Source organism: Balaenoptera physalus, assembly GCF_965194825.1.
Source record: "Balaenoptera physalus genome assembly, chromosome: 15".
Classification (NCBI taxonomy): Eukaryota; Metazoa; Chordata; class Mammalia; order Artiodactyla; family Balaenopteridae; genus Balaenoptera; species Balaenoptera physalus.
Window position 1 is genome coordinate 95,172,486 of NC_138894.1, and position 27,354 is coordinate 95,199,839.

The 27,354-nt window shown below is 41.1% G+C and overlaps 1 long non-coding RNA gene across 1 annotated transcript in view; it reads right to left on the minus strand.

Annotated features, from left to right (window-relative positions):
• The window catches only part of LOC309643916, a 36,982-nt gene extending 9,628 nt beyond the window's left edge, over positions 1–27,354 (minus strand). The window contains exon 1 of the long non-coding RNA XR_014254154.1: positions 16–27,354. This is a non-coding gene — a long non-coding RNA (uncharacterized lncRNA). The remainder of the gene's footprint in view (positions 1–15) is intronic.

A 27,354-nucleotide genomic window follows, 5' to 3' on the forward strand; every position in this document is an offset into this window, starting at 1 on the left:
ACTTATTGCTTGCACCTTATTTTATACCAAAGAGTTTTTACCTTTTAATCCCCTACCCCTTTATTGCCCCTCCCCCTTCCCTCTTCCCACTCGTCACCACTCGTTTGTTCTCTATATCTGTGAGTCTGTCTCTTTTTTGTTCTATTCACTTGTTTGTTGTGTTTGTTTAGATTCCACATATAAGTGATATCATGCAGTATTTGTCTTTTTCTGTCTGACTTATTTTACTTAGCATAATGCCCTCCAAGTCCATCCATGTTGCCTCAAATAGAAAATTTCATTCTTTTTTATGGCTGAGTAGTCTTCCATTGTATATACATAAATGAAGAGGCTATAGACATTGTTGGTGTCCCCCAAATCCATTTGTTGAAACCCTAATCCACAAGGTAATGGTATTAGGAGGCAGGGACTATGGGAGGTCCTCAGTTTATGAGAGCAGAGCCCTCATGATGGGATTAGTGCCCTTATAAGAAGAGATGTGAGAGAGAAAGAGAGAGAGAGAGAGGCAGACAGACAGGCAGAGACAGGGAGAGGAACAGAGACAGAGAGAGACAGAGAGAAAATCTCTCTCTGCCATGAGAGGACATAGCGAGAAGGTAGCCATTTGCAAAACTAAATAAGAGTGCCACCCTCTGACCGTGCTGGTATCCGGATCCAGACTTCCAGTCTCCAAAACCATGAGAAATAAACTTGTGCAGTTTATAAGCTGCTCAGACTATGATACCCAGATATGAGGAGCATGTCAGGCCCGAAGGGGAGAGGTCGAGGGAGATGGCAGAAGAAGTGAGCTCCAGGAGGTGGAAGGGTGAACACCTGATGGAGAAAGTGAGATGCAGGCGGAGGTTGGTTCCCACGTTTTCTCTCCTTCTTTCTGAGTCCTCAGCCTCCTGGTCATGTTGGTTTTTCTTTTTTTTTTTTTTTTCAGTTGAGCTCATTCTTTAGTCACTTCACAGTACTTTTTGAACACCTGCCATGTACCAGATGGTATCCTGGGTGTTCTAGTTGAACAAGACAGAGAAGTCTCCCAACCTCAAGGAGCTTATGGGAGCTCCATGCCCCAGGTATCCACAGGGGAGAGGGAAAGTGAGGGGGCAGAAAAGGAAAATCACAGAAAGAAGAGAGATGGGGGCTTGGGGTGGGAGACAGAAGACATAAGCAGAGGCGATATTTCTCTTCTTCAAATCAGGAACATATAGGTCTGGGTGAATTCAGTGTCACATCTCTGGGTCTGTGGGTGATCTCTCTTTCTCTCTCTCTCTATTTCTATGGACATAGAGAAAGGGACAAATTCTACTTTGTTGCCACCCAAATTCCACCTCCACTCCTGGGGAGTGATAGATGGGTCCACACTGGCCTTCCCTCCTCACAGTGGAATAGAGGATCACTCCCTTTGCAGGGCTGCCATATAGCTTCTCATACTGGAATTTGCCTTCTACTCTCTTACCATTTCTTCTCTCGATCTGAGATCCTCAGGACACACTTCCCCCTATGGGAACTTTTCTTCCAAATGAAGTCCTCCTTGGAATCACAATATGTAAGACACGTAGTTGATCTGCTGAGTGCTGAGGGCAAAGTGTCTCTCTGAACAGCTTCCCTGTGGTCGAAACATTAGTGGCATCCATTGACATAATAGGTGACCACGTGTTGCGTCCTGCCCGGGACTTTTCTGGTTTATGCTTACCGTCCTTCCGTTACTGTGAGTACTGCCCTCTCTCATTCTGATAGCATCTGGTACAGACAATCAATAAAGTTCATGGTCAGTCTAGTGCTAATCAATTGGCATCCAGAGACCTGTTTAAAGTCATACAACTAGCTAACAACAGTCAATAATGAACCCAGATTTCTTGGGTGTCCCCTCTTAATATTCAGGATTTTCCCTCTATGAATAGAAAAATTTCTAACCAATGTCTCAGGTGATAGCAGTTAGGCTGGTCAGCTTCTGGAGGCTGAGGAAGAGCAGTGGGTCTGCTTCCATATTAAAACATAATAAAAATAAACCATCTTGCTGTATGTTAAGAGTTGGCTAGAAATGTGAGGTATACATCGTGCTGAGCTCAGAGGGCACACAGTTTCAAAACTAATCCCCATACCTAAATAGGAATACATCTCAAAACAATTGAACCAGTCAAGTTGTATGAGGCCCTAGGTGTTTGAAACAAAAAAATGATTCAACTCTTTCTGTCAAATTACTCACTGGCAGTTGCAGTTTCCAAAGGCTGCTATCTGGGAACCCAGCCAGGTCAGCTCAACCAGGAAAGAGGTTTTCCAGATACAACCATCACATTGAACGCTATGCAATTTGTTAAAAGCTCACGGCCACCTGATCTTGAACCACGCTGCTGTCCCTTTATTTCACCCCCGTCCACTACCCCCTGGACAGTGCAGGCACGCCGGACTGCATGTGAGCTGGGGGGACAGGCCCTGGATTTGCCCATCAGTCACAGGGGAGCTCCTGCAATCCTACCCAGAGGGCTTGAAACGAATACTGAGGCCACCTCATTCATACACAGGATTAAACCTGGGGAAATGAAGCTCTTGACTACCATTAACATTTTTGGTTGCTTGTTTCACATTTAATTCTAAATTGGCACCTTTACAAGCCTGGGGACAAGGGGAGATGGATGCCTGGGGGAACACAGTCAGATAGGGTTATGTAGGAACTCACTTCTCACACATGCAGAGCAGTCCCTCAGATGCCTTCCTGCTCGTGGCCAGACAGCTCTTCACATGGGCAGGAAATCTCTGTCCTTGTAGAACAATAACACACGGCCGCCTCCTGCCCTACCGTCCTGACCCCTGGTCCTCACCTGACCTCCGCTCTCCCTTTACAGCAGAGATGAAGCTTGCCTCGGACTAAGGCTCTCAGAATGAGTTCATTGCCATTTCTCCACCCAGGCCTCATCGACTCTCACGAACAGCCAGACCAAGGACCGCTGCTGCCTCGGATTCCACAACCCTAGAATTTCTCCACCGGTAATTCTGATGTCCGGGTTGTACAGTGGGTTAAATACATAATTTTTTAATGGTGGGGCATCTTTAAGGTTCTGTGAAACTACTGAATTGTCCGTGGTGTGGTCACCTCCCTTTAGTGATGTGCCAGAACCTTTACTTTCCTGTATGTGCCCTGGGTTTTCAAGGTAAAAAGGAGGGAACCTGCATCAGCAGTCGGCTTTCCCAGTGACCCTGGGAGCAAACAGATCTCCTGTTTGTTTTCTTGTTGTGCTGTGCCCTGAGGATCTACACAGGTTTGCAGGGACACGTGGAGGAATGTGAGTGTGTCTGGGGTACAGAAGAGCAGCATAACACCCCCCCCCCTCCGCCACGCTTTCCTTATCCTCATTCCTCACTCTAATGAGATCCTCGGGGGCAAAGGCAGTTGAAAATGAAAATAAATAAATAAGCCAACCTCTGGTGGCCACACAGGAGGCAAACCTGAGGCCCGTCCTCACTATAAATCGGGTCTATTAAGTACATCTCTGTACAAATATAGGGCAAAGCACTAGAAACCCTGTTTTTCAAGGAGATATAAAAAATCTTGTTTACTACATCTGTGAACACTTCTAAAAAACCACTGAGTTTTCTAAGTATGTAAGGAAGCTGGGCTTGTGCCTGCTTCCCCATCCATTTCTACAATAAAAAGAAAGCCAAGTGTCATGCAGGGAAACACGCCTGTCACTAGTCACTCTGCCACTGAAAGAGTGGTCATATATTGCTGGGTGCCCAGCAAACTGACGGTTGTGTTTGTGGTTTCTAGCTTTGTCATTCATTGTTTATAGTTAATTTCTTGGTTTTCTCTCTTCTTTTCTTTTTCCTTTTGGAGGAGTGCACTTCAGAACACAATTTGCAATGGAACCACTTACACCTAAACTTTCATCTCTAGAGTATTTGACAACCTGTAATGCACAGAAAGGCTGCCACCCACAGGTTTTGGTTTTGTAACCTGAGGAACTTTGGCTGGCCTAAAGCAAATTAAAATCTGTAGAGATCAGTGAGTCTTGCTTTTTCAAGCAAAATTATACTTTGATTTTTTTTCTAGTTTTATTGAGATAGGACATTGTATAAGTTTAAGGTGTACAGCATGATGATTTGATGCGTGTACATCCTGGGGAATGATTTGATGCATGTATATCCTGGGGAATGATTTGATGTGTGTATATCCTGGGGAATGATTTGATGCGTGTATATCCTGGGGAATGTTACCGTGATAAGGTCACTTAATATCCGTCACCTCACATAGTTACAAATTTTATACTTTAATTTAAAAAATTAGTGAGAAAGGGAAATTAGAGCACATTAGGATGAAGATGATTGATGTACTTTCCCACTCCCTTTTCCAGGATAAATGCAATGCCAAGGGACACAAAATGTCACTCACACAACTTTTGGGCTGAGCCTGAGGGCGGGAGTGGGGTTGGTGAGCTTTCTGAAAGGCCCTGGAGCTGGGATTTCCATGGCTCTCTGGAAAAGAGTGATGACCGCACAGCACCTGTCAGGTACCCAAACTGGTCAGGTGCACCAGAGAGCCATGCCAGCAGCACGGTGGGAAAGATCATTTCCCTTTCTTTCCTTTGCCCACTTCACCCAGAGAAGTGATTGTGGGCTATGCTGGCATCCAGGTGCATTCTTCTCAACCTTATTTGGAGCAGGAAGTGGCAAGCTACTGCCAACTTTTTATCGACAAAATAATTTTTATGCAAAGGACTTTGGATTGGAGACTTGTATCATGTTCTCTTTTGCTGCATTCCTGCACCTGTCTTTGGGAAATACTCACACATTTCTGCCTTAATATCTTGCATCAAAACAATAGAATACAGTCTTAATATTAGTGGCATTTGATCCCCAGAAAAGGTATTTTTTAAATGTCTCCCACTTTGGGTATTTGGTTAAGGAGAGGGCATATGAGAACTCGGAAACCCTTGTGGGGTTGCATGCCTAGACCCATGTGAGGAGTACTAGAGTTATAACTCACACGCACCACTACATTTTTCTTAGAACATTGCGAGACAATGTAAATAATGCCCTTTGAATATGGGCAATTGGCTCTTTCTTATACTTATAGCAGTGAAAATTAAATTTTCCATTAGCCAGTTTGGATTGTTTCTTATTTTCCAAATACATCTCTCTAGGAGATAAGCAACTCCCTTACTGAAGAGACATTTTTGTCTTAATCAGATGGAAATTAGGTATCAATTTGTTGATGAGGGGCATGAAGGGAAAATTTTGAGCTTCACATCCATTGATCATTAAAAAGATGTCTGGTGCTGGCACATAGGTCCAGAGCAATTAAAATGGCAATGATGTTTCCACGAGGGATAGTGAGTATGGGGGAGAGAACTGGTCTTCAGGGCATCCAGCCTTGCTCTGTCACAGTAGAGATGTCCTTGGCCCCAGTGAAGTTTCTCCACTTTCCACTCAAAGTAACATTTTAAGAGCAAAACATGGTATAGGATTTGTTTTCCCTAAAAGAGAAACTACCATTTAAGAGTTTTCATTCTAGGAAGTTAGATGTGACAAAAAATTTCCACACAGTGTAAGGATTTCTTTTTGAAAATAACTCTTAAAAAGATCACAATTTCCTCTACATCTGAAGATAATCCATTGTGATGTTGTTTGGTTTACCTGAGCATGAAAACCTAAAGGCAACTAAAATATTAGATAAATCATCAAAAAATGCAGCTCACGCAATGTCACCAAGCCTTTCAAATTAGATACAGCGGTTGAATTTCATTCTTACGGCGGCTGTAACAAATATCTTGTGGGTGTCAGCCATTTATTGAAAGTCATTATTGTTCTAAAATCAGCAAGTTTTCAGTGTCTTTCACATTACTGCCAAGTTTTCATTAATTTGAGCACAGAAACAACAAGAATTGTTTTCGACTGGCATTTTGCTTTTTAGGGGAAAGCAAATCCACGGCTTTACCTGGTCTTCCATCACAAGGAAGTACATTTTAAGATGCTCACACTCAAATTCTGCTTCATGTGTCAGCATGCAGTTAGCTTTCAAAGCCTTAGACACTTACCTCTACAAAACTGTGTGGTCCTAATTGAGCATTTTGCAGACCCAAAGGATCTGTAATAGTACCATTTTTCACGGAAAGACTCCATTACCTTCTCAGACTTTAATTACCACTCAGGGGGTTCAGGTTTACACTCTGGGCTCAATTCTGGCCCTTTGAGAAACAGAGACCTGAACTGTTGAATCATTCTGGATGTCACTGCAGTTATCAGAAGCTGGGATATTAATCACGGCCATCATCCTGTGTACCGCGTGGTATTGTTGCCTGATTTCTCTCAGTAGAAAATCAGAGCTGAAGACCAGTGGGCACTGTGCTGTGTGTGTTTCCTGCATCCCATTATTCCGTCCTCCCAACTATTCCAAGACGTAAGCATCGTTCTCACCCACACTGTATAAGCGAGGCAACGGAGGCTTCAGGAAGTGATGTCTAGCTACCACGCTCAAAACCACAAGGATTAGAAATGACGGATCAAGAGGTACCTTGTGTCCCGTGTGACCCCAAAGTCTGAGCTATGCTGCTCTGAAAGTGCATTCATACCTGGCCAACTCCATGGCCTGGGGTCTGTATCCCCAGGGCAAGTTTAAGAACGGAATACTAGTCAGACGAACAGCTGCAAGGACCAAAGTGGAAGACGTGTTTTGAGCGACCTTCCTGGAGAATATTCTGCTCTATCCATTTGTGTTTACTGTTTCCCAAATGTCACCCACCAGATGGAACCTAGTAACTTGTTTTTCTTCTTGTGGTTACTGCTGAAGGTGGGAAGAGTAGAGACCTTGATCTAATTTTTGTTTTTTGCAGTCATAAATACTTAACAAACTGTTTTCCGGTGTCCTCTTTAAGCACTTCTGAAAGGCATTCTTTTTATAAGGAAATGACCTTAAATTCCTGGCCACACTTAAATGATCCAGTAATGAACATTTGATCTAAACTGGGTCAAGGAAAGCCCCAACTCCCAGAAATGCGGGGACAATAGAATGGAGAGGAGCAGGTGTGGAACGAAAAAGAAATGACATTAGACCATGGAGGTATCTGAACGCTGCGCTGAATGCTGGACTAAGCAGTTTAGACTTTATAAAGCTCCCAGAGAATGGCGAAAACACAAAGGTTCCCTTAGCTCTGTCTTTTAAGAGATCTGGCCTTCCACACATACACACATTCAGTAATTCCCAGGTTGACATTTTCTTTTCTCTGATTCTCCTAGAGTTTTCTGACCTTTGCATAACTGCTGGAAAGGAGGCTGCTTGTCTGCAATAGTGTGTGTCTCTTAGAGTGAGGGGGGACGGGCAGGGTGTCAGGAAGTGGGATTTGAGGAGCTTCGTCTGCATTAAATGCTTCTAATTTTGGAGCAGAGCATGAGTGGAGAGAGAGCCATGGGGGCCAATTAAGAGGAGACAGTGGACTCCAGGGACATTTGGTTGAAGCCCTGTGGCACCACAGCCATGTCATTTCCAGGCTGGCCTGTGATTGTGCATCTCGCTTCCCAGGGAGAGGTGCAACGAGAGAAGATGAAGGAGGGAAGGAAATATCCCACAGGGAGAAAAGAAAGAGAGCAGCCTCAAAGTGACACTGCTTCAGACAGGCTGTGTGCTCAGGCTGCTAGGCAAAGATGAGGTCTGCTCTTCAATACCTAAGGGTTTTGCTGTCAAAACAATGGTGAGAGCCTACGTCTTCATAATGCATGGTGTGTGCAGGGACTTTTCTGTGTCATCTGAGAGTACAGCACAGCCCCCTCACATCCAGTCAGCTATTCGATGGAACCTTCTCTCAGGTGAAGCTTAAAATTATGCAAAAACAGAAGAACAATATGGACACGCTCAGTTTCTACCATCTTCCAAAGGAGTCAACTTCCTAGGATGTTATAAGAAATTCCCCTAGCCATGTTTTCTAAATTATACTGTTCTCAATGGTCCCAGGACAGTTTATGTATCCATTATGTTTTTGTTTTTGTTTTTTTGTTTGTTTGTTTTTTGCATGCCCACCTCTCTGTTAAGAGGCAAGTTAGGCAAAGAGGGGCTTACAAATTCATAGGGGCAATAAAGCATGCTGGGCTGATGATGATTTTGGAGATGGGTAATTCAATGCCTTGCACAGGTCCTTTTGTGGTGGAGGTACATTTGCTCCTTTCCAGAAGCAGTTCCTTGATAACAGGAAGGTGTGTCTTGTAGCTCTGGTCAGGTGCCCCTTGCTGGATGAGTTTCACAGCATGAACTGTTTATTTTGGTTGAACCTGCTACTGCTGGAGCAAGCTCATTTGTTTTGCTTAGAATTATTTTTTTGTGAATTGCAAATAAGCTCAAAAGGGCTCCTGGTGAACAAGGAAGAAAGATTGTTTTATGAGTTGATGGGCTCCTCCTTTGGGACATGTAGAGATCAAAGCCAATGAGTAGTACACAAAATACATCACAAAACAGGGTTCTAATCACTGTACACTTATCACCAGATGCTGTCATTAATGGGATTGAACTAACTTATTCTCCACCTAATAAAATGGTTGAGAGATATACATTCAGGACATTAGTCACACATACACACACACACACACACACACACACAGTGTGTGTGTGTGCATGCAGCCTCTTAGACAGTGTTTTCCCATTACACATGTTTGTGTGAACCAGGAAGGAACTTACGCTAATTAATTTCAAGTTTAAAACCTTTAGGAATGAAGTGATTGTGTCAAAATGAGGCGCTCTGGTCCATGTTTACCGGGTCTTGGTCACTGGTGTGTCCCAGTGAAACTGGGATGGGACACTGTAACCATATACCATAGTTAACTTCTCAGTCTTCAGAAAGAAAAAATAATGCCACCACTGTCACCACCATCACCTCCAAAACCAAAAACCTAGCATATCCTAGAAATCTAATTGATTCTCATAATCATCACCAACACCACTATCATGCATGTATTAATAGCTGTGAGACATTCATTTTGCTGATGGTTTGCATATATAATTTGCTGTTAACAACTTTATAAAGCTAATTATTAGTAGTATTTCAATTGTTACTAATATCCCAGTTTTTAAAGTGAGAAAATCAACATTCAGACAGGATTACCTGTCTGAGGTTATACAGCTATTTAATGACACAGCCAGAATTTGAACCAAAAATGTAAACTTATTCCTGCTTTTCTCCTTAATTTTTAACACACTTATTGAGCATCTCTTACATGACCATCACCATCTTAGAAACAAGGGATTCGTTAACAAACAAAACAGGACAAAGCCAATGCCCTTGTGGAAATTACATTACAGTTGATAAAAGAGATAAATGAGCAAATATGATCTGTGGCGTGGTGAGGGGCTCTAAGGAGAAAAGAGGGGCAGAGGAAAGCGCTGGGGTTACAGAAGGCCACAGCACTTTGTGTGTAGAGCATGTATTCCATCAGACATCACGGTAGTTGTTTCTATCACAAGGATAGATGTTACACTCCTTGAAGACATTATTTATATCTTCTACCTCTTTCCTGTGACAAGCTTCTGCACACACACTCATAGGAGCAAACCAAATATATCATATAATTGGGTTAAATATATTTAGTTTGATGACTTGTCCCAAAATAGCTTTCAGACCATCTCATACGTTCACAGGCAGTAAAGACTATTAAAGATGGCCTGGGCTATAGGGCAGGGCTAATGGGCACCTGGGCCGTTGTCGGTATAGCTTGTATGGTCTTGGACGTGGAGGTTACCTCTTTGAGCCTCAGCTTTTAATTAGTAATAGAGGTATTATTATTCAGATTATTAGCTTGATACTTGCTCTGCTACTTATTGTCTCCGTAAAACTCTCCTGGCTCTGTTTCCTTGGATGTAATATTTGGTTAACAGGAAAGCCTCACTATTTGAGAAGGGGCTCACTTTATATAATATATGAGAAAGCTTGTATTAAACAGCAGATGCTGTCTAAACATCAGTGGGTTTTTCCTTTTTAAACTTCCTCAAGTGCTAGAGAATGCTTTTATCTTCTGGAAGCGTGTTATTATTTCTGGTGAATATTGCATCTGTATGCAGCCCTTTCCAATGGTAAATAAAAGTATTAACATAGGAGCAGGCAAGATGGGAAATCACACAGGAATTGTGAGAAACAGCTGATCGTGTTTAGAATTAAATGAAACTTGCCTGCTACATTATTATTTCTTTTAGAACAGTTTTTTGTAATTAATTTTCCCCATTGTAATGACTGGTAGATTATCAATATAGTTGATTATCAGATGAAGACAGCATGATTTCTTTGAAAACTGTGAAGAGGAGGGAAGTGAGAAGGAAGATGGGAATTACGAAATTCAAAATCAGGACATCTGTGACATTGTGAAGCAATCGTCTGAGAATATTATGCATTCGAAAATTGGACCATTTGTTGGTTAATGGTAGTTGTAAACTCTGTGATGAGAAGTGTTTCCTAGTAAATAGCAAATTACAGAAATAGGCCAAGAGTCACAAAACCAGTTTCAACAGCAATCTTTTATATTACTGTGAATAGTTCCTATGCAACCTCCTGGGCAAATGTGTATCACTTTTAATACAGCACTCTGCTTGTTTAACAAAATATTTTTTATGTAATAAGTTGCACATTTTGAAAAATAAACTTCTTTAAAATTTTTCAGGAAAAGCTTGATAATTCCATAAAGCGAAAGGAAATATACAGATATCAGCAATAAACTTAAGGTATTTTAAATACTGTCATTTATAAAGCACAGATGTACTCTGTATGATTTTTTGAAACTGGGATTTCCTTTTTCACTCCGCCATGTATTGTGGCTGTTTTCCATGCCAATTATAAATATTTATTATGCTGTTTGCTGCCCAGTGTTGAATTCAGCTCATCCTCTGCCCAGGTCCAACTACAGAGCATTTGAGAGGTCTTATCTGAGTTTTGCTATTCATATTCCCCGAATAAATTGTCTACATATTCTTACATTTCCCTTTCATGAATTTTTAACGTAGAATGGATATAGAACGGATGTACCGAAGAATGTGCATGTCTTTAATGGATTAGGATTCAAATCTCAGTGAATCGGCCCTTCTTTGCTGGTTCCCTAATGAGGCTCTCAACAGTTTGTGACACTCTTGGAACAGATATAAGCCTCCCAGAGTTGAGATGTCCTAGTCTTGTAATCGCCAGCATTGACAGCCCCATTCCAATAGCACTGGCACTGATAAGAATCTAATCATGATGATCCAGGGTTCATTTTGCTTTTAACATTCCAGGATTATTATACATTGTTTTAATATAATCTTTTCTTGTTATAAGCTTTTTATAGCAACACAGCTTTTACTGCATAAGAATACCTGCTAAAGACCATTTTGAAATGATGCACTGTCAGTTAATATTACTTAAAAATAAACTCACAGTTGACATCAAAGTAAATTTTGTATTTTCTATTCATTTTAATATCCAAAACAACCTATTTCATACTAGATGCCAGAGATGAAAGATTTTCCACAATTTTGTTTTTTATATGTTCCTGAAACCATAACTAAAATATATAGACATCATGTTTCTATGATTTCAGATAGTATATTGAAGCAGGTAACTTTCCAAACATATTTCAAGCCTACCATCTTCATATTAAGAATTATGAAATGAAAAGATCTCAACGATTAAGTAGTCTATTCTGAGTTACATACTTCTCATGTATAACATGAAATAAATACCAATCCCTGAATTTATATACAAGTTCAAACAGAATGGCTCTTTGTGTAGCATAATCCTTGATTTTAACTTTGAAGTTAAGTTCATATAGAAAAATTACACATACTAAGTTAATGAAATATTATGAATATAACATTCTGATTTTAAAATTAGAAAAAAGAGGGAAAAGTTTCAGAATGTCTCATCCTGAGATAACTCTTATTTGCTGGTGCTTTTCCATGAGGAATGTTAAGTGCCTGGGTGCAGCTGTTGCTTATAATTCAGTGGGACACACATGGTGCCCCCTGATGAAATCTTTCTCCCTTTGGGAACTAGAACCTACAACCCTGCAAAGACTAGAGTTTCAGGAACGGAAACCACAAGTTCCCCAAAGTAGGTCTCTGGAAGTGACTTTAAGCAGAGCCATTCCTATTTCCACCCGTTGTTTCCCAGACCCACGTACCCTAATTCCTGGGGACTCAGCACCATACAATGGTCATGATTTTAGGTGGAACTCCTAAAGATGGCACACCGTAAGTGTCAACTGGTGCAATCTTTCCAGCAGTACCACTATGCTCCACCGTACCAAAGGAGACGTCTTCCATCACCATGGTGTCGTCTCAGATACAGAGTCTCTGTTGTGCCTTTGAGAGGCTGGCAACAAGCTTCAGTGTGGAGGGGCAAGGGAAAGAAACCAGGGATGTTATTGCCAGGTGCCTCTTGCCTTGCTGTAAAGTGGACCCCTTGGTCTTCTCTTAGCAGGCTCTGCCTTTCCCCAGTTATTGGTCTGCTGCTCAGAAGCAGACATTGGGCTAGATCCTGATGGGGACACATTTTGTCTGGTAGACCAATGTCTCCACTTTCACTTCAAGAAAAGGAGACCACTAGCCTCTATCAGGAGGAGTAGGGTTCTGCTGGGGTCCTGTGGGTTCAGGGGAGTCTGGAATGCAACTTTTCAAGTGTATCAGTGCATGTGTCCCCACCTCATCTGCCTGGGACCTACTTTTTCCCAGTCTGACCTGGAAGGTCTGCCTGGGTGAAGAGTTTGACCTGTTTTGGAGCTGTGCCTCTCCTAGGACTTAGCTCTTTGCCAGGTGACACATGCTTGTGCCATCTGGGTTCAGGAGGTGACAGTCATGTCTACGAAATGCACCTCTGACTTTTACACCTAGCCTTCAATTGCTGATTACAGGTTCTCATCTTTCATTATGTTTTTCCAAGTAATAATTTTCCCTACAATCCAATTAATTCCATTGTCCTTATAAGAGCTATTTGTCCCATGTTTCTCAAACATCTGATGTATTCAATCTTTTAGTCCATTTCCTTCTACTGGTATGTTAACCCAGTTCATCCTCGTGAAAATTCTAACCATTGTGCTTCAACTTGTGCTTAGGACTATATGTGTTCTGCATACTGCCTGTGGTGGGTTCCTCATTGCTGACCCTCCAAGCGGTAGTTCAACTCCAGAATCCAATTTTAATGTCTGCTTTCTTGGACCACGGTTGGTGAAACAGTTGAATGATGGTGTATTAGCTTCCTATGGCTGCCATAACGAAGTGCACCAAACTGGGTGGCTTAAAATAACAAAAAAATTAGTCTTTCACAGTTCTGAAGGCTATGAGTCAAAAATCAGGGTACCATTAAGGCCATGTTCCCTCTGAGAATCTGGCAAGGATCCTTTCTTGTCTCTTTCAGATTCTGGTGGCAGCTGTAGATCTTGGCATTCCTTGACCTGCAGCTACTTCAGCCCAAACTCTGCGTCTGTCATCATAAGGTGTCTTCCTCTGTGTCTCTGTCTTCACATGACATTTCCCTTCTTATAAGGTCACCAGTTATATTGCAGTAGGGCTCAACATAATGATCTCACCTTAACTGAATTACATCTGCTAAGACCCTATTTGCAAATAAGGTCACATTTACAGCTACCTGGGGTTAAGACTTCAACATATCCTTTGGGAAAATACAATATTACCCATAAGATGGGTCCTCCAGGAGTTAGATTCTAAGATAAGACTTTTTTAGGAGGGTCAGTGGGATTAACACATATTCTAGGAAGGGGAGAATTCAGGGTTGCAGAGGAAGATTTTAAGTGGTGAGAAAGTCACAATAAAAACCTCAGCCAACTTGAGAGAAAACTCTAAATCTGGTATGAGCCCATAGAATTTTTCCGTATTAGGACAAAAGGGCTGGAAAATTGTATCACCTACATGGACCAGTCACTGGTTTCAAGCTACCCCAGAAAGTGGCCTTAACCTTTGAATAAGCGGACCACTTAGCTGAGGGCTGTCAGCTGGCTGAATCTCCCATCCTCAGTCTTGAAGTGTCGAGGTGGGGAGAAGGGGTGTTGGCTTTCAGTGACACCTGCAGCCTTTCACAAGGTGTCCATATTCTTCACATTTATCTCCCTTTTGAGTTGCTGAATTACCTCTAAATACACTATAGACAAGTTAGAATAGTGATTGCCAAGCAATGCCCAGAAGTCATGAGAGTGCATACTTCAGTTGTTAACAAAATTTTATTTCACGCAGATTGCTGATTCATTGGTCTTTGAAAAAAAAAAACAAACAGATACACCAATTAACTAAGTAAATATTGCACATGAACTATTTCAAAGACAAAATGTGTGAAGGGAAAGTAAAAGGTTTTTTGTGGTAGTAAGAATTTTGCAGACCACTGCTCTAGGTGTCTTTAAACATACCCACTCACGTTTCTTCCTTCCCTTGATGGAAGACCAGCCTCTGCACAAGGGCCGAGGATACCACGCCCCTCTTTCTTTGTCAGCCCCTCCAGTTTCTGCATTTTTGCCTCTCCCTCTCACCTGGCTCATCCTCATGGGCACACATGTCTATGCACGAGCATCCCCCCAGCAAATGTCACTTGACCTGCCACCACCACCCACTACAACTCAAGTTCTCTGTTCCCCTTCTTCCAGATTTTGCCCTTCCTATTTTTGATTCTTAGCCTCTTTGTTGCTACACTTCTCAGAGAGGTTTTCTACTCAATTCTTTCTATTTTCTTATTCCCTCTGTCTGTCAGTTCCACCCAGACAGTTAACTGAAATGGCTTTTGCTAAAGCCAATAGATATTCACATGTTGTCAAATTCAATAAATGGCAGTCTGCACCATTACATTTCTTCTTATTTACCCAGTCTCAGGAATGTTGGACACAGTTTACCATCCTTCCTTCTTTAATCACTCTTCAAGGATTTCATGATTTCACTTACTCCTGCTTTTGCTTCCTATTGCTTCTCTCTGCCCTGGTTTATTTTTTTTTTCTTACTATTTTCCTGGTGACTTTTGAAACCAGTAGACTTTAGGAACCTCTTCCTCCTCACCCTCAGTCCTGACTTTCTTTCTCTTTCTGCATTGTATCTGATGGCTCTAACCACCACCCCAGGCACTGACAATTCCAAAATGTACATCTCATACCCAGACAAAATCCAACTCTGTTTTTCATATCTAGCTGCCCAGTAAATGTCTAAGACACAGCTTTGATTTTTAAAATTGACGTGTCTAAATTGAATGCTAATATTTACTCTCCTAAACACATCCATGTCGTTAGCTCCTAAAAAATCCTTTTCCCTCGGCATCCCTTGTCTCTGCCAATAGCACCAATCTCGAATCATTTGCTATAAACTTACTTCAATATTTGGAGTAATTTCTGAACAACTGCTCTTCTTCCCTTCAAAGAGTCCTGTGAATCATATATTCACAAGCCTCAGATCCATCAATTTCTCTCCAGTTTCACAGCCACCAACCTACCTCGGAAATTTTTCAAAACATTGTTTCCAGTGCATTTCCACACAGAAACTTCTTACATGCCCAAGGACGCACCGTGTGAGCTGGACCTAGAATCACTTACTTACCATTCTGTTTCCTCAGAAATGAGACTCCCTTTCTGCCTCAGGACCCTCACACGGGCTGCACCTTCAGTCTGGATGACCCCCTCTTTGTTCTTCTCCTGGTGGCTTCTTTTATACCTTCACGTCTCATTGTAAACATCTCCATAACAGTGATGTCTTTTCACCACTCACCACCTGAATCCTACCCTGCTTTCTTCCCCAGAGTCCTGATTACGCATATTTGTTGTTTTCCTTTTTATTATAGATTTCCACAGCTAAACTCTTCTCAGAAAGCAGGAATTATATCTCCTCTGAATTCTTATACATTGAACAAGGGACTGGTAAATGGCAATTACTTGATATGTATTTGTTCAGTGAATACATAAAAGGATTCCTCTATTTCCACTTTCCGGAGTCACTTGGGATATTCTGGGTCACATCTCGACCCTTTTGTCATTTCACTTGACATGGAAGAAGCTGGAAAGCCCAGTCACAAGGTCTACTCGCTGTCTACCATCCATAATCTCACCTCCATGTGTCGCTGCATCTCATGAGGGACCAGGTTTGAGCAGGCAGATGAAGAGTTACGAGTCACAAAGAGAACAAAAGATTTCAGCTGTCCAATGCAGTTCAGGTGCTGGGGTCCTCAAGGAACAGGTGGCCTGGCCCAGGCTTTTGGGGGAGCCTCCAAGAAGGCCATGATTAGTGAATGGCTCACATAATGTGTTAATCATTTACATCTGAATGCCTCCAGTTTTTGTACATATATTATTGCTCTTAATCAGCCTTAGCTTGAAGTATAAGTAAGGTTGGTATTATATATATTTTATAAATAAAAGAAATACCTAAGAGTCAAAAAGATTCTTGCTTACGGTACCTCTATGCCCTCGGTTTCTCATTTAATCCTCTTATGCATCAAACACATTGGAGAAGGTTGATGTCTACCGAGAGTTCTGCAAACACTCCATTCACACTGACCCTTGGAGAACTTGTGCTGTTTAATATCAAGAATTGGACTGAGATTAAGGATACTTCCTTTGTCCTTAGTTCTTCCTTTAATATATTGTGAGGCCAGAGATTGGGCCTCTAAAATATCCTCCATAAAAATAACGTAATGCACTGAGACCTGCCCTCTGAAGAGACTGCGTCTGCTCCACTCCACAACATCCTTGACAAACTGCTCAAGGTGATGAGAGGCACGTGGTCTCAAAGGCAGGCTGCTGCGAGCTCTCGGTCAGCCATAGATTCGGTGCCCAAGTGTTCAAAACATCACGGAGACAGCCAGTCTTTGCTGCAAATCTGAAAAAAAAAAAAAATAGTTGCATGAACAGTATCATTCATGCACTCCTAAACCGAGGTAGGCATATAGAAAATCAGAAAAAAAGAAGAAATGAGAAAATGTTGCAATGGTATATCATTGTAAGAAAAAAAAAAAGCATGCATTTATCCCAATTGTCTTAATTATTGCAAATTATGCAACTAAAGGAAAGGAGCTTGTCAGATCCTTTCTAATTAAATTCATACATTTGTTCCTCTTCAAAAATGGCCACACGCTCCATCTGCTAGTGCAGAATGCTTGGGTTTTGCAGCCAAGATTCTCATGTTAAGCTGTTCTACTGAGTCAAGGGGCACAGGTCCCTGGACTCTTAAAGCAGCTCCCTGAAAAGTATTAAAAGAATTTCTGTGTGCACTTGAGTTATTTACCTACACTTTCATGGTAAGAAAAGGGAACACTGCAGGAAAGGTAAATCATCAGAGGGTTCAAGTTGCAGACACAGCAGTGACAGGCTGATGAGCATTTTTAGTGGTATGATAATTTGTTTGAAATGCAGTGATTCTTTTCAACAGCTCATATTAAATCAGAGGGGTCGTTAACTAGAGCCACCCCGAAAGTCTCAGACATTTCCAGTGCATTTTCGCTGGCACGCAGGTGTAATCCACACTCTGGATTCCTGTGTTCCACGCTGCTGCACAAACCCGCAACGATCGCTTCTACTCCCTGAAGGATGGGAAGCTCAGCTTCTGTTATGTCACCTTCATTATGACCCACTCCAATGGCCCGTGTAAACCCTCATGCAGCCTTATTCCAGCTTCAGCTCAAGTGAAACCTCCTCTGTGAATCGCACAACAAACCCCCCCTACAAGAATCATGTCATTCACTTCCCCTTTTGTGCTCACCACTCTCGGACTCCTTCAGTTTGCAAATATTGGGTTGACTTTTGTTCTCTCAAGGCAATCCTTTTGCAAGAGCTTAACTCTCCTATTCCTCTGGATTCCAGGTACTTACTGCATCCATCATCCTTGCTTCCTTCAACAATGTACCTTTAACGTGATTTTATTATTTGTTGCCATATAAAATTTGTATTGAGGTCTGATTTTTAAAATAAATATATAGTATACGATATTCCATTAGGTAAACTTTAACCATTTATTTATTATTATTATATTGTAAATAATAAAGTCCATAGTAAGTGCTCAATAATTTGGCTGGAAGATTATTTTTGTTCTTAGAAGATACCATTGGTCAGTTTCAGGCAATTTTCTCCGTGAGTTATGTGTCATACTAATCAATTCCACCTACTAACAGGCAATACAGCATCTCCTTGGTGTGCCTAAGTGGCACAGCCCACTTGAGTGAATTACACTGTCCTTCCCCACCCCCCTTAAAAGTTCAGTATCACATACATATTTAGAAAAGAAAAGCTTCTTCCCTTGCATAAGTGCATTGCAATTTTATTTCATAATATTTGGAGGAAGTGAAAAGTTGTCTCTGATTTACACCAGAAAGGTAATGGATAACTATATGATAGCAGCTGAACCTTCATCTGAAGCGTGAGAGACACCTGAGCCTCTGGTCCTCCCCACATTCCATTCTCTGTCTGAGCTCCGAGCAGACTCACATGGGCAGGCATTTCTGGGCTCTTTTTCTTATTATTTGACAACAACCGTGTCTGTAACTCAGTGTCAAAGAAAGAAGACTTCTCCGGAAGCCGTCTCTCTGGGTTCCACTTGCTGTCCCCTCTTCTGCCACCAAACGGTGTATTTCTTAGGGTGGCCCCTCAGCTCTGCCCAGACCCCGTTAGAGACGCTCCTCACACCTGGGGAGTAGCGGGTAAAGGGGTGAACCGGGTTTACCCGACTTAGAAGTACAGGCTCTCCTCACAAACAGGTTCTGAGCTGCCTCTTTGAGGTCACATGTTCTCTTTCTCAACCAGAAGTCCTCTCAATGTGCATTCTGTTCAATGAGGATGAAAAACACGACTTCAGATCTAAGTGGAAAATGTTGTCTCTGGGAGGGTTCTCAGGCCGACTACGTATTGTACATTGATTCACACTCATTTACACCATTGCTCTGCAGATCAGAATTATCATCGCACTTCCCAGAAGAAGGCACTCTTGAGGCACGGTTGCCTCCTGTAGACATCTGACATCCCACCCACTCTGGGGAATTTCAAAGGACCTTACTCTCTTCTCTCCATTCAGCCCACTGCGTGGCAGAACCCACAAACCTGAAGATTAGTGATACACGCAGACGCGAGGCTCCTGGGGCCCCATTGCCCTAATCCAGGTGGGGACTGTTTCCTTCTGATCGGCCATTACCTGTTGGGACCAACCAAAAGCTAGGAGCTTGTTTTCCTCTGGTCTTGGGAGCCTGGAATAGGCAGTGAGCTGTTTACCCAAACTACGTAAAGAAACAAAGGGACAAAGCTTTGTGGTATCTGAGTCCATGTTTTATTTTTCAAAAGAAGGGAGATGTAAAAACAGCAACACGTTTTACTCTGAGGGGAAATAGAGCCAAAAATGTCAAGGCCACCTGTCGTATACAAACTCACTGCCAATCAAGCAGCTGTGAGAGTGGCTTAGGATGGAATTTGCTAGAAAGACTTAGATTTTTGGTCAAAATCCTTTACAGGTTGAAGCAAGCCTTTAGTTCTCAATGGCAAAATCATTGCGACTATGTTGGTACCTAACCAAACATCCTCTTGAAGTCACACTTTCTGTTAAAAATTTTAATACATAATTACTATGAGAGAACTCTCGATAGGGTTTCTGGTCATTCGTTTGGAGGAACAGGATAGAGAGAGAAACTAATAACTGTTGAATGTCTATCATAATCTAAGTAATCTGCTGGGTATTTATTTTATTGAATAAATTTAACATGTAACATTGTGTAAGTTTAAGGCGTATGGCATGATACCTTTGTGTATTGTAATATGATTGATGCAGCAATGTTTATAATATTATGTATTTATAGTGCAATATTACTGTCTCTATTCATATAGACATATATTCACTGTGTGTTTGATCTCTATGGGTTATTTACTACCCATTACAATATGTAATCTTGGAAGAATATCCTCCTTTCTCATGGCTGGATAATATTCATTGTGTACTATGTACCACATCTTTTTTATCCATTCACCCAGTGATGAGAATTTGGGGTGTTCCCATATTTTTGCTATTGCGAATAATGCTAGGTATTTATATACATCTATTATTGTAATGTTCAAAGTGACCCCAATGTTTCAGTATTATTCTTATTTGAAGCTGAGAAATTTTAGTAACTTGCCGTGTTCACAGAGTTGAACACGCACCAGGATTCAACCTCAGGTCTGTCTGACTATAATATCGTTTCTCCCAAACCACAGATCATTCCAGAAGAAACCTGCATGCCATTTCTTTAAGCAGCAGACCTTCTCTTCTAAAAATTCAACTCGTTGCTTTGTAAATTTTTGAGATGTATTTTCCTATTATCACTGAGCCCTTTTTTATAGTTTGTCTTACATAAAACACTAACTATTCTGTTTCAAACAATGTAGCATGTTTATTTATCCCCCTTAGTTGCCACTCAGTCTCCTGTCCCAATTGCCTGAAACGTATCAGTTGGGCTAGTTTAGATGGCCCTGCACTAACAAATGACCCCGCCACCTCAGCCGCCCAAATTGCAACAGTTTAGCATAGAAATTTACTAGCACAGAAATTTACTTCTCCTCCACATGCCTGGCTCATATTATCTGGCAGGATGTCTGCCCCTCCCAGGCACCCAGGAACCCAGTCTGAGAAAGGAACCACTAGCTTGTAGCTGTGGGTGAGACTGTGGTCTCCTTCCTTGCTTCTGTGGCAAAGAAGTGCTGCGGCCCTAACTGCACACATTTCCCCTCCCAGCCTAGCGGTCGGAACCAGTCAAGGACTCCGGCTCAGTGCAAGCAGGCAGTGCTGTGTGCTCCTCGCATGTGCCTGGAGAGAGTAGAGAACAGACGCTCGGGAATCCTAGGAATCCCCACCACAGTGCCCCTTCCTAGCCTTCCCAGCACTGGCCCTCTCCCGGCATGCTTTAATCCCAGTCGTGGGCTATTCTTAGAGTGTCAGGATCTCTGCGCTGACAGTATGAACAGCCTGTTCTCCATCTGATGTCCCCAGTACTCTGTAAAGCATTCCCCCCTCAACAGTGCACGTTCTCAGACCATACGAAACATATATCGTCCCTACCTCCTAAAGATGACATTTTTTTTTTTTTTTTACCCAATATACCTGATACAGTGAAACGGAATTCAAATCTTTTAAATACAACTTTTAATATTAGGATGAACACGGAGAAATTTAAGAAAGAGCGAGGGCAGCAATTTTCCAGGTCCTGCGTGTAGTAATACCTACCACCTAAGGGGAGGTTACCATGTTGCATGAGGGATGCCATTTTTGCTAATCCTTACAAAATCCTTGCAGGGTAGATGGTATTATTTCCTGTTTTTTTTTTTGTTGTTGTTGTTGTTTTGCTTTTTTAATTAATTTTATTTTTGGCTGTGTTGGGTCTTCGTTTCTGTGCGAGGGCTTTCTCTAGTTGCGGCGAGCAGGGGCCACTCTTCATCGCGGTGCACGGGCCTCTCACTATCGCGGCCTCTCTTGTTGCGGAGCACAGGCTCCAGACGCGCAGGCTCAGTAGTTGTGGCTCACGGGCCCAGTTGCTCCGCGGCATGAGGGATCTTCCCAGACCAGGGCTCGAACCCGTGTCCCCTGCATTGGCAGGCAGATTCTCAACCACTGCGCCACCAGGGAAGCCCCTTTCCTGTTTTTAATTGGGGAAACTAAGACCCAAGGAGGTAAGTTATGTGTCCAGTTAGTAATAAGAGTCAGTATTAGGGCTCAGTTCTACCTGATTCCAAAATGCATGATCCTATCGTTATACCATTTGGCCTGTCTGGGGAAAAAAGCAGGGATTTCACTCACAAAAATTTGGGTCATTTTATTAACAAATGGAGTTCAGACAAGGATACTAAGCAGTTATTAACCTTGCCTTTGCCATATAGGCATCCGGATGTCAATGGTTTAAACATAGTGACATCTTAGGTCATGTACTGTCACTGAAATAGTGTCCAGTGATCTAAAGACTCACCTTTCCTGAGAGATCTGGACGGTGGTTGAAAAGGCCTCCTCAGACCCTGGGCTTGGCATCAGAAATGGCATCAGCACACTCAGCGTATTGTCAAGATAGAAAGTTTTCTAAAAATTTATATCAGAATATAGTTGCTTTACAATGTTGTGTTAGTTTCAGGTGTACAGCAAAGTGAGTCAGTTATACATATACATGCACCCACTCTTATTTAGATTCTTTCCCCACATAGGCCATTACAGAGTATTGAGAAGCGTTCCCTGTGCTACACAGCAGGTCCTTATGAGTTATCTGTTTTATAAAAATATAAACGTTTGCGGACATTTCTTTACCTGAAAAGTCAACCTTTCAGGCTACACTAAATTTACAAGAGAGCTCCCTTGACGACATATTCCACATGAGAAATGAGATGAAGGCAGGAGAGCACCAAGTCAAGCCCTAGCTGAGTCTATTGTATTTGAGCCCAAAGTGGTTTGGGCATCACCTGGCAAAGCCCCTGGTTTTTGACCAGTTTGCTGCCTTTATGGTTTTTGTGACGGGAGATGCATCAGTGTAGAATTCCCTAAGGAAGCAGAGATATCACCAAGAGGGATCTTCTACTGCAAGCAAGGCTCAGGTTTGCTTGGTTTTCTCAAGAGGTGTGAAAAAATTCTAAAGCAATACTAAAAAAACAACAAAACATTATTTCTTGTAGGTAAAATAAAATACATGTTTCCTTTCTGTCTGTCTGACCCACATTATGTCCTGTGTCCTTGTGTATCTCTCTTCTGTTCTGGTTAAAGTAGATAAACTTAGTTTATTATGAGATGCCATGGAGATTAAGAGAAATAGATATTTGTGTCACTTTAAGGAGAGGACATGTGTTTTGCAAAATCATTACCAGCTTCACACATATGTGTATTATTATTTTTTGCATTAATTTCTGGATTAAATGAAGGCAGGTGGATTAACTGAAGGCAGGTGGATTCTCCTATCTGCTTCCCCATTAAATGTGTTTTTATATGTTGTTTTGTTTTAAACATATATAGAAAATCTAGCCCCACACAAATATGGAGAGGAAAAAAGAAGAGTATTTTAATAGTCTTTTCAGATAATTGAGGATAATCTTCTTTAATATTATTCCAAAACTCAACAAGTGATACTTTAATAAGGTTGATTACAAGGCAGAATCTGAAATAATACCAATGAGCCTTTTTGCACAATCCGTTGGCCTCTCTTGCATTTTGAATGTGTCTTTACATTATTTTGGATTATTCTGGCTACAAATTATCCAAATGTCTAATGTTTTAATGGAAGTTCCAAGTTCATCATAGGCAACACATACTCTCAGTTCTTTTCCTTGAAGTGGCAGCCTTACTTTATTCATTTTCAAGACCCCTTTGTCCAACATTCACTCTCAATAATTACCGTTTGTCTCTCAGTCATTCTTTCCAATTAAAATTGTGTTCCATGAAAAAAAAAAAAAAATGACCAGATCAACTTGAAACTCAGTCACAAGAATGATTTTCCTAAGACAGCCATTGTATTTCAGCATGTAACAGAAAAGCTTAATGCATATTTCCTGTTTCATCAGATAGACTATTAAAAAGACATACCCTCAATGTTGAGATTTAATAAAGTAATAATAATGCTGCATCAAGGGGATTCATAAGTGAAACTGGCTTTATTTTTTTTCTGTCCAGTGTGTGGAGGTGAAGAATATAATGACTAGGGGTACAGTTTGGTGTCACTGCCTTGATTCTAGTTAAGGCACCTGCAGTTTTACCCATTACTGTCTTTACAACATTAGGGGAAATGCCAACACAGTTAAAAAGGCAAACTACATCTTAGTATTTTTGTGAAACTATCAATAGTTTCTGCCTCACAGGGCCCCTGAAAGTTTCTCAGGGACCTGCCCTCCCCTGGGGGTTCGGGTACAGACACCACTTTCGGAATCACTGCTATAATCACAATTTTTACTTTAGGTATAGACAAGGAAATTAGATTATTCTTTAAATGACGTCGTCTTTCTTCCCCCTAGGTTAAATTAGTAAGGTTTATTGCCATGGTAAGAGACAAAGTTGGCGAATTCTGAAAAATTAATTCCCCCAACATTTCTTTCTCAGCCTCAACTGGGTCTGCTGTTGATAATTATAAAATCACTTAAAATAGTTTGGGATCAGAGAAGAGTGATATAAAATCATAGGGCCTATTTTTTTTTTTTCCTCGTGGAGGTGCTATTGTAAAAAGATGAACTTTTTAACTAAAAAAACCCTGTGAATTAAACCATTATACAGTGTTCTAATTCCTTTGACATAGCTCATTAAAACTGATTGATAAAGAGGAACACTGACTAAAAGAGAACACTTTCAAAAGCTGTAAAAATGGAAAAGTAGGAGTAAAAATGGAAAAGTAGGAGAAAAAAATGACTTTTATCAGTATATATTTGTTCTGGTAAATTATTATTTTTCAAATAAACAAGGGCAGCAATGCGTCCTTTAAACACAAACACACACAAATTTCTTGTAGGTTTCTATCATGTACAAGTTGTGTGATGATAGACAACTGAGTCTCAAATACTTTTATGTCAAGTGCCAAAAAGTACAGATGCAAATAAAGAAGTTGGGAAGATCAAATTCAATAATATATGCAAAAACCATTTTGATACTGTTATACTGACTTCACGTATTACTGCAGTCACCATAGATATGCCTGTGACTCAAGGCCTATTAAGTTAATAATTGCACAACCTGTGTCTTAAGTGGTTTTCCCAATCTCATTGGTAGTTCCCCCGATCCCGCCATGCCCTTGTCAAATTTTATTATAAGTAATGACTCACGTTGTGAAGATCACTCGTAGGGACCATGGAGCAGATCAAAACCAAGGCCTTGGCAATCTTTGCACCAAAATGACCTAACAAGACAGCAAGGGAGTAATATTCCTCCAAATTCAAACAGCAACAGTGCATTAATTAGGGGATGGTGGCAATTAAAATGTTGATATGAATTATTGAATATTTAAAAGAGCATTTAATAATGGATTAATGTTCTACCAAATTCTAAGCATCCATCTCCTTACATCTGTAGCATGTTAGAAATATTAGAGCATCAGAAAAAACTTCAGTTGACTGATCCTGCTTGAAGAAATTGCATTAACTTCAGCAGTTTCTAAAATCATCTTGTTTTCCATAAACTGCGTCTTGTGTCTATGGGAGACAGGCAGAACTACTATTATCTAACTTAGCACAAACACAGGCAGAGGTAAGTATTGGGATATCACCAGTCTTTCTAGGAACAATGCAAATAAAGGACATTCTAGAGAGAGAAGAGTTTGTATCTGTCAAATTGGTCACTGAGCCAAAGTAGCTTGGAAAGGAATATGCAATGTATTTTATTATAGAATTATAAAACATTCACATATTTGCTGGATCTCCATCAGCAAGACTGGTGTGACATTTCAAGAATTTTTCCTAGTTTTTTAAGGAACCTCCATACTGTTCTCCATAGTGGCTGTATCAATTTATATTCCCACCAACAGTGCAGGAGTGTTCCCTTTCTCCTTAAAAAACTAAAAATAGAACTACCATACGACACAGCAATCCCACTACTGGGCATATACCCTGAGAAAACCATAATTCAAAAAGAGTTATGTACCAAAATGTTCATTGCAGCTCTATTTACAATAGCCAGGACATGGAAGCAACCTAAGTGTCCATTATCGGATGAATGGATAAAGAAGATGTGGCACATATATACAATGGAATATTACTCAACCATAAAAAGAAACAAAATGGAGTTATTTGTAGTGAGGTGGATGGAGTTAGAGTCTGTCATACAGAGTGAAGTAAGTCAGAAAGAGAAAAACAAATACAGCATGCTAACACATATATATGGAATCTAAGGGAAAAAAAAAAAAAGGTCATGAAGAACCTAGTGGTAAGACGGGAATAAAGACACAGACCTACTACAGAATGGACTTGAGGATATGGGGAGGGGGAATGGTAAGCTGTGACAAAGTGAGAGAGTGGCATGGACATATATACACTACCAAACGTAAAATAGATAGCTAGTGGGAAGCAGCCGCATAGCACAGGGAGATCAGCTCGGTGCTTTGTGTCCACCTAGAGGGGTGGGATAGGGAGGGTGGGAGGGAGGGAGATGCAAGAGGGAAGAGATATGGGAACATATGTATATGTATAACTGATTCACTTTGTTATAAAGCAGAAACTAACACACCATTGTAAAGCAATTATACTCCAATAAAGATGTTAAAAAAAAATTTTTTCCTTGCCCGATGTTTTAACAAGTGTGGTCAGAATCACCTGGGTCTCACCTGCAGCACCTCTAACTCAGTAGGGTTGGGCTGTAACTCAGAAAGAAAAAAGCATGTCTGCTGATCCTGATGCCAAATATACACACACTCAATACACAGCGTCTCTGTGCTTCTTTGGAGGATGATTCTTTGAGAGTTCCTTGGTGACCAGAGCTAAATGATTTGCCTTTAAGTGGAGAGAGGATACATTAAATCCCAATTCATTATGACTGTCATATCACAAATTCTTTGTGCACTGCCCATTAAATGTTTGTTGTGAAGCACATACCTTTGTGTTACCTCTAGGATGCTGGTAAATATAGTGAAGTTCTAACTCGAAGGTTAACCTCATCCACTAGGGACGGAGTATTGCATAGCAGTTAGAGTCACAGGTTCCAGAATCAAAATCTTGGATTAAAATCTTACCTTCCCTCCTTTCTAGGTGGGCAAATTACTAAACTTGGTTGAGTTTTGGTTTTCTACTTCTGTCAATTGGGGATAGTAATATCACCTTCCTCGGTGGGTTTTGACTGGCATTCAATGAGATATTTACATACTGTGCCTGGCACATAGGAAGTGGTCCACACATTTAAACCATTATTATTACTGTTTATAGCTATAAAATTTTGTGAATCTTCACCCTAGAATTCATTCAAAACATTTTTTACATTGCCTTTAGCAAATGCCAGACACTCTCTAGTTTCTGGGGATACGGCAGCTAATAGGAAATAAATGTACTTTCAGTGAGTTACACATGTGCAAGTGGGGAAAACAGATAACAGAAAATAAGCAAATACATATATACTAAAATGTTAGAAGTAATAAATGCAATGAAGTGAAACAAAGCATAGTGAGGCAGGTAAAGAGAGGCCAGGGGTTCTATTCAAGAAAGTTGTTCATGGCAATCGTCCCTGGGGAAGAAATACTTGAGCAGCAGATGAACTGACTATATTGGAATTCTTGAACTTTAGATAACTCCTTGGAAATGCCATGTGCCCAAGTGCTAGATTGCACCTCAGTCTCATTCACCAAATCAGCACATTCTAGGCAGCAAGATATCTCTTACACATGTGAGTAAATGGTAATGAGCACCTATGCACACGATTTGTCTCAGCAAGTTAAAAATATCTATACGCCCCACATTGTTAAAATTCACATTAAATGGAAAGTTTTCTTGATGTGGAAGAAT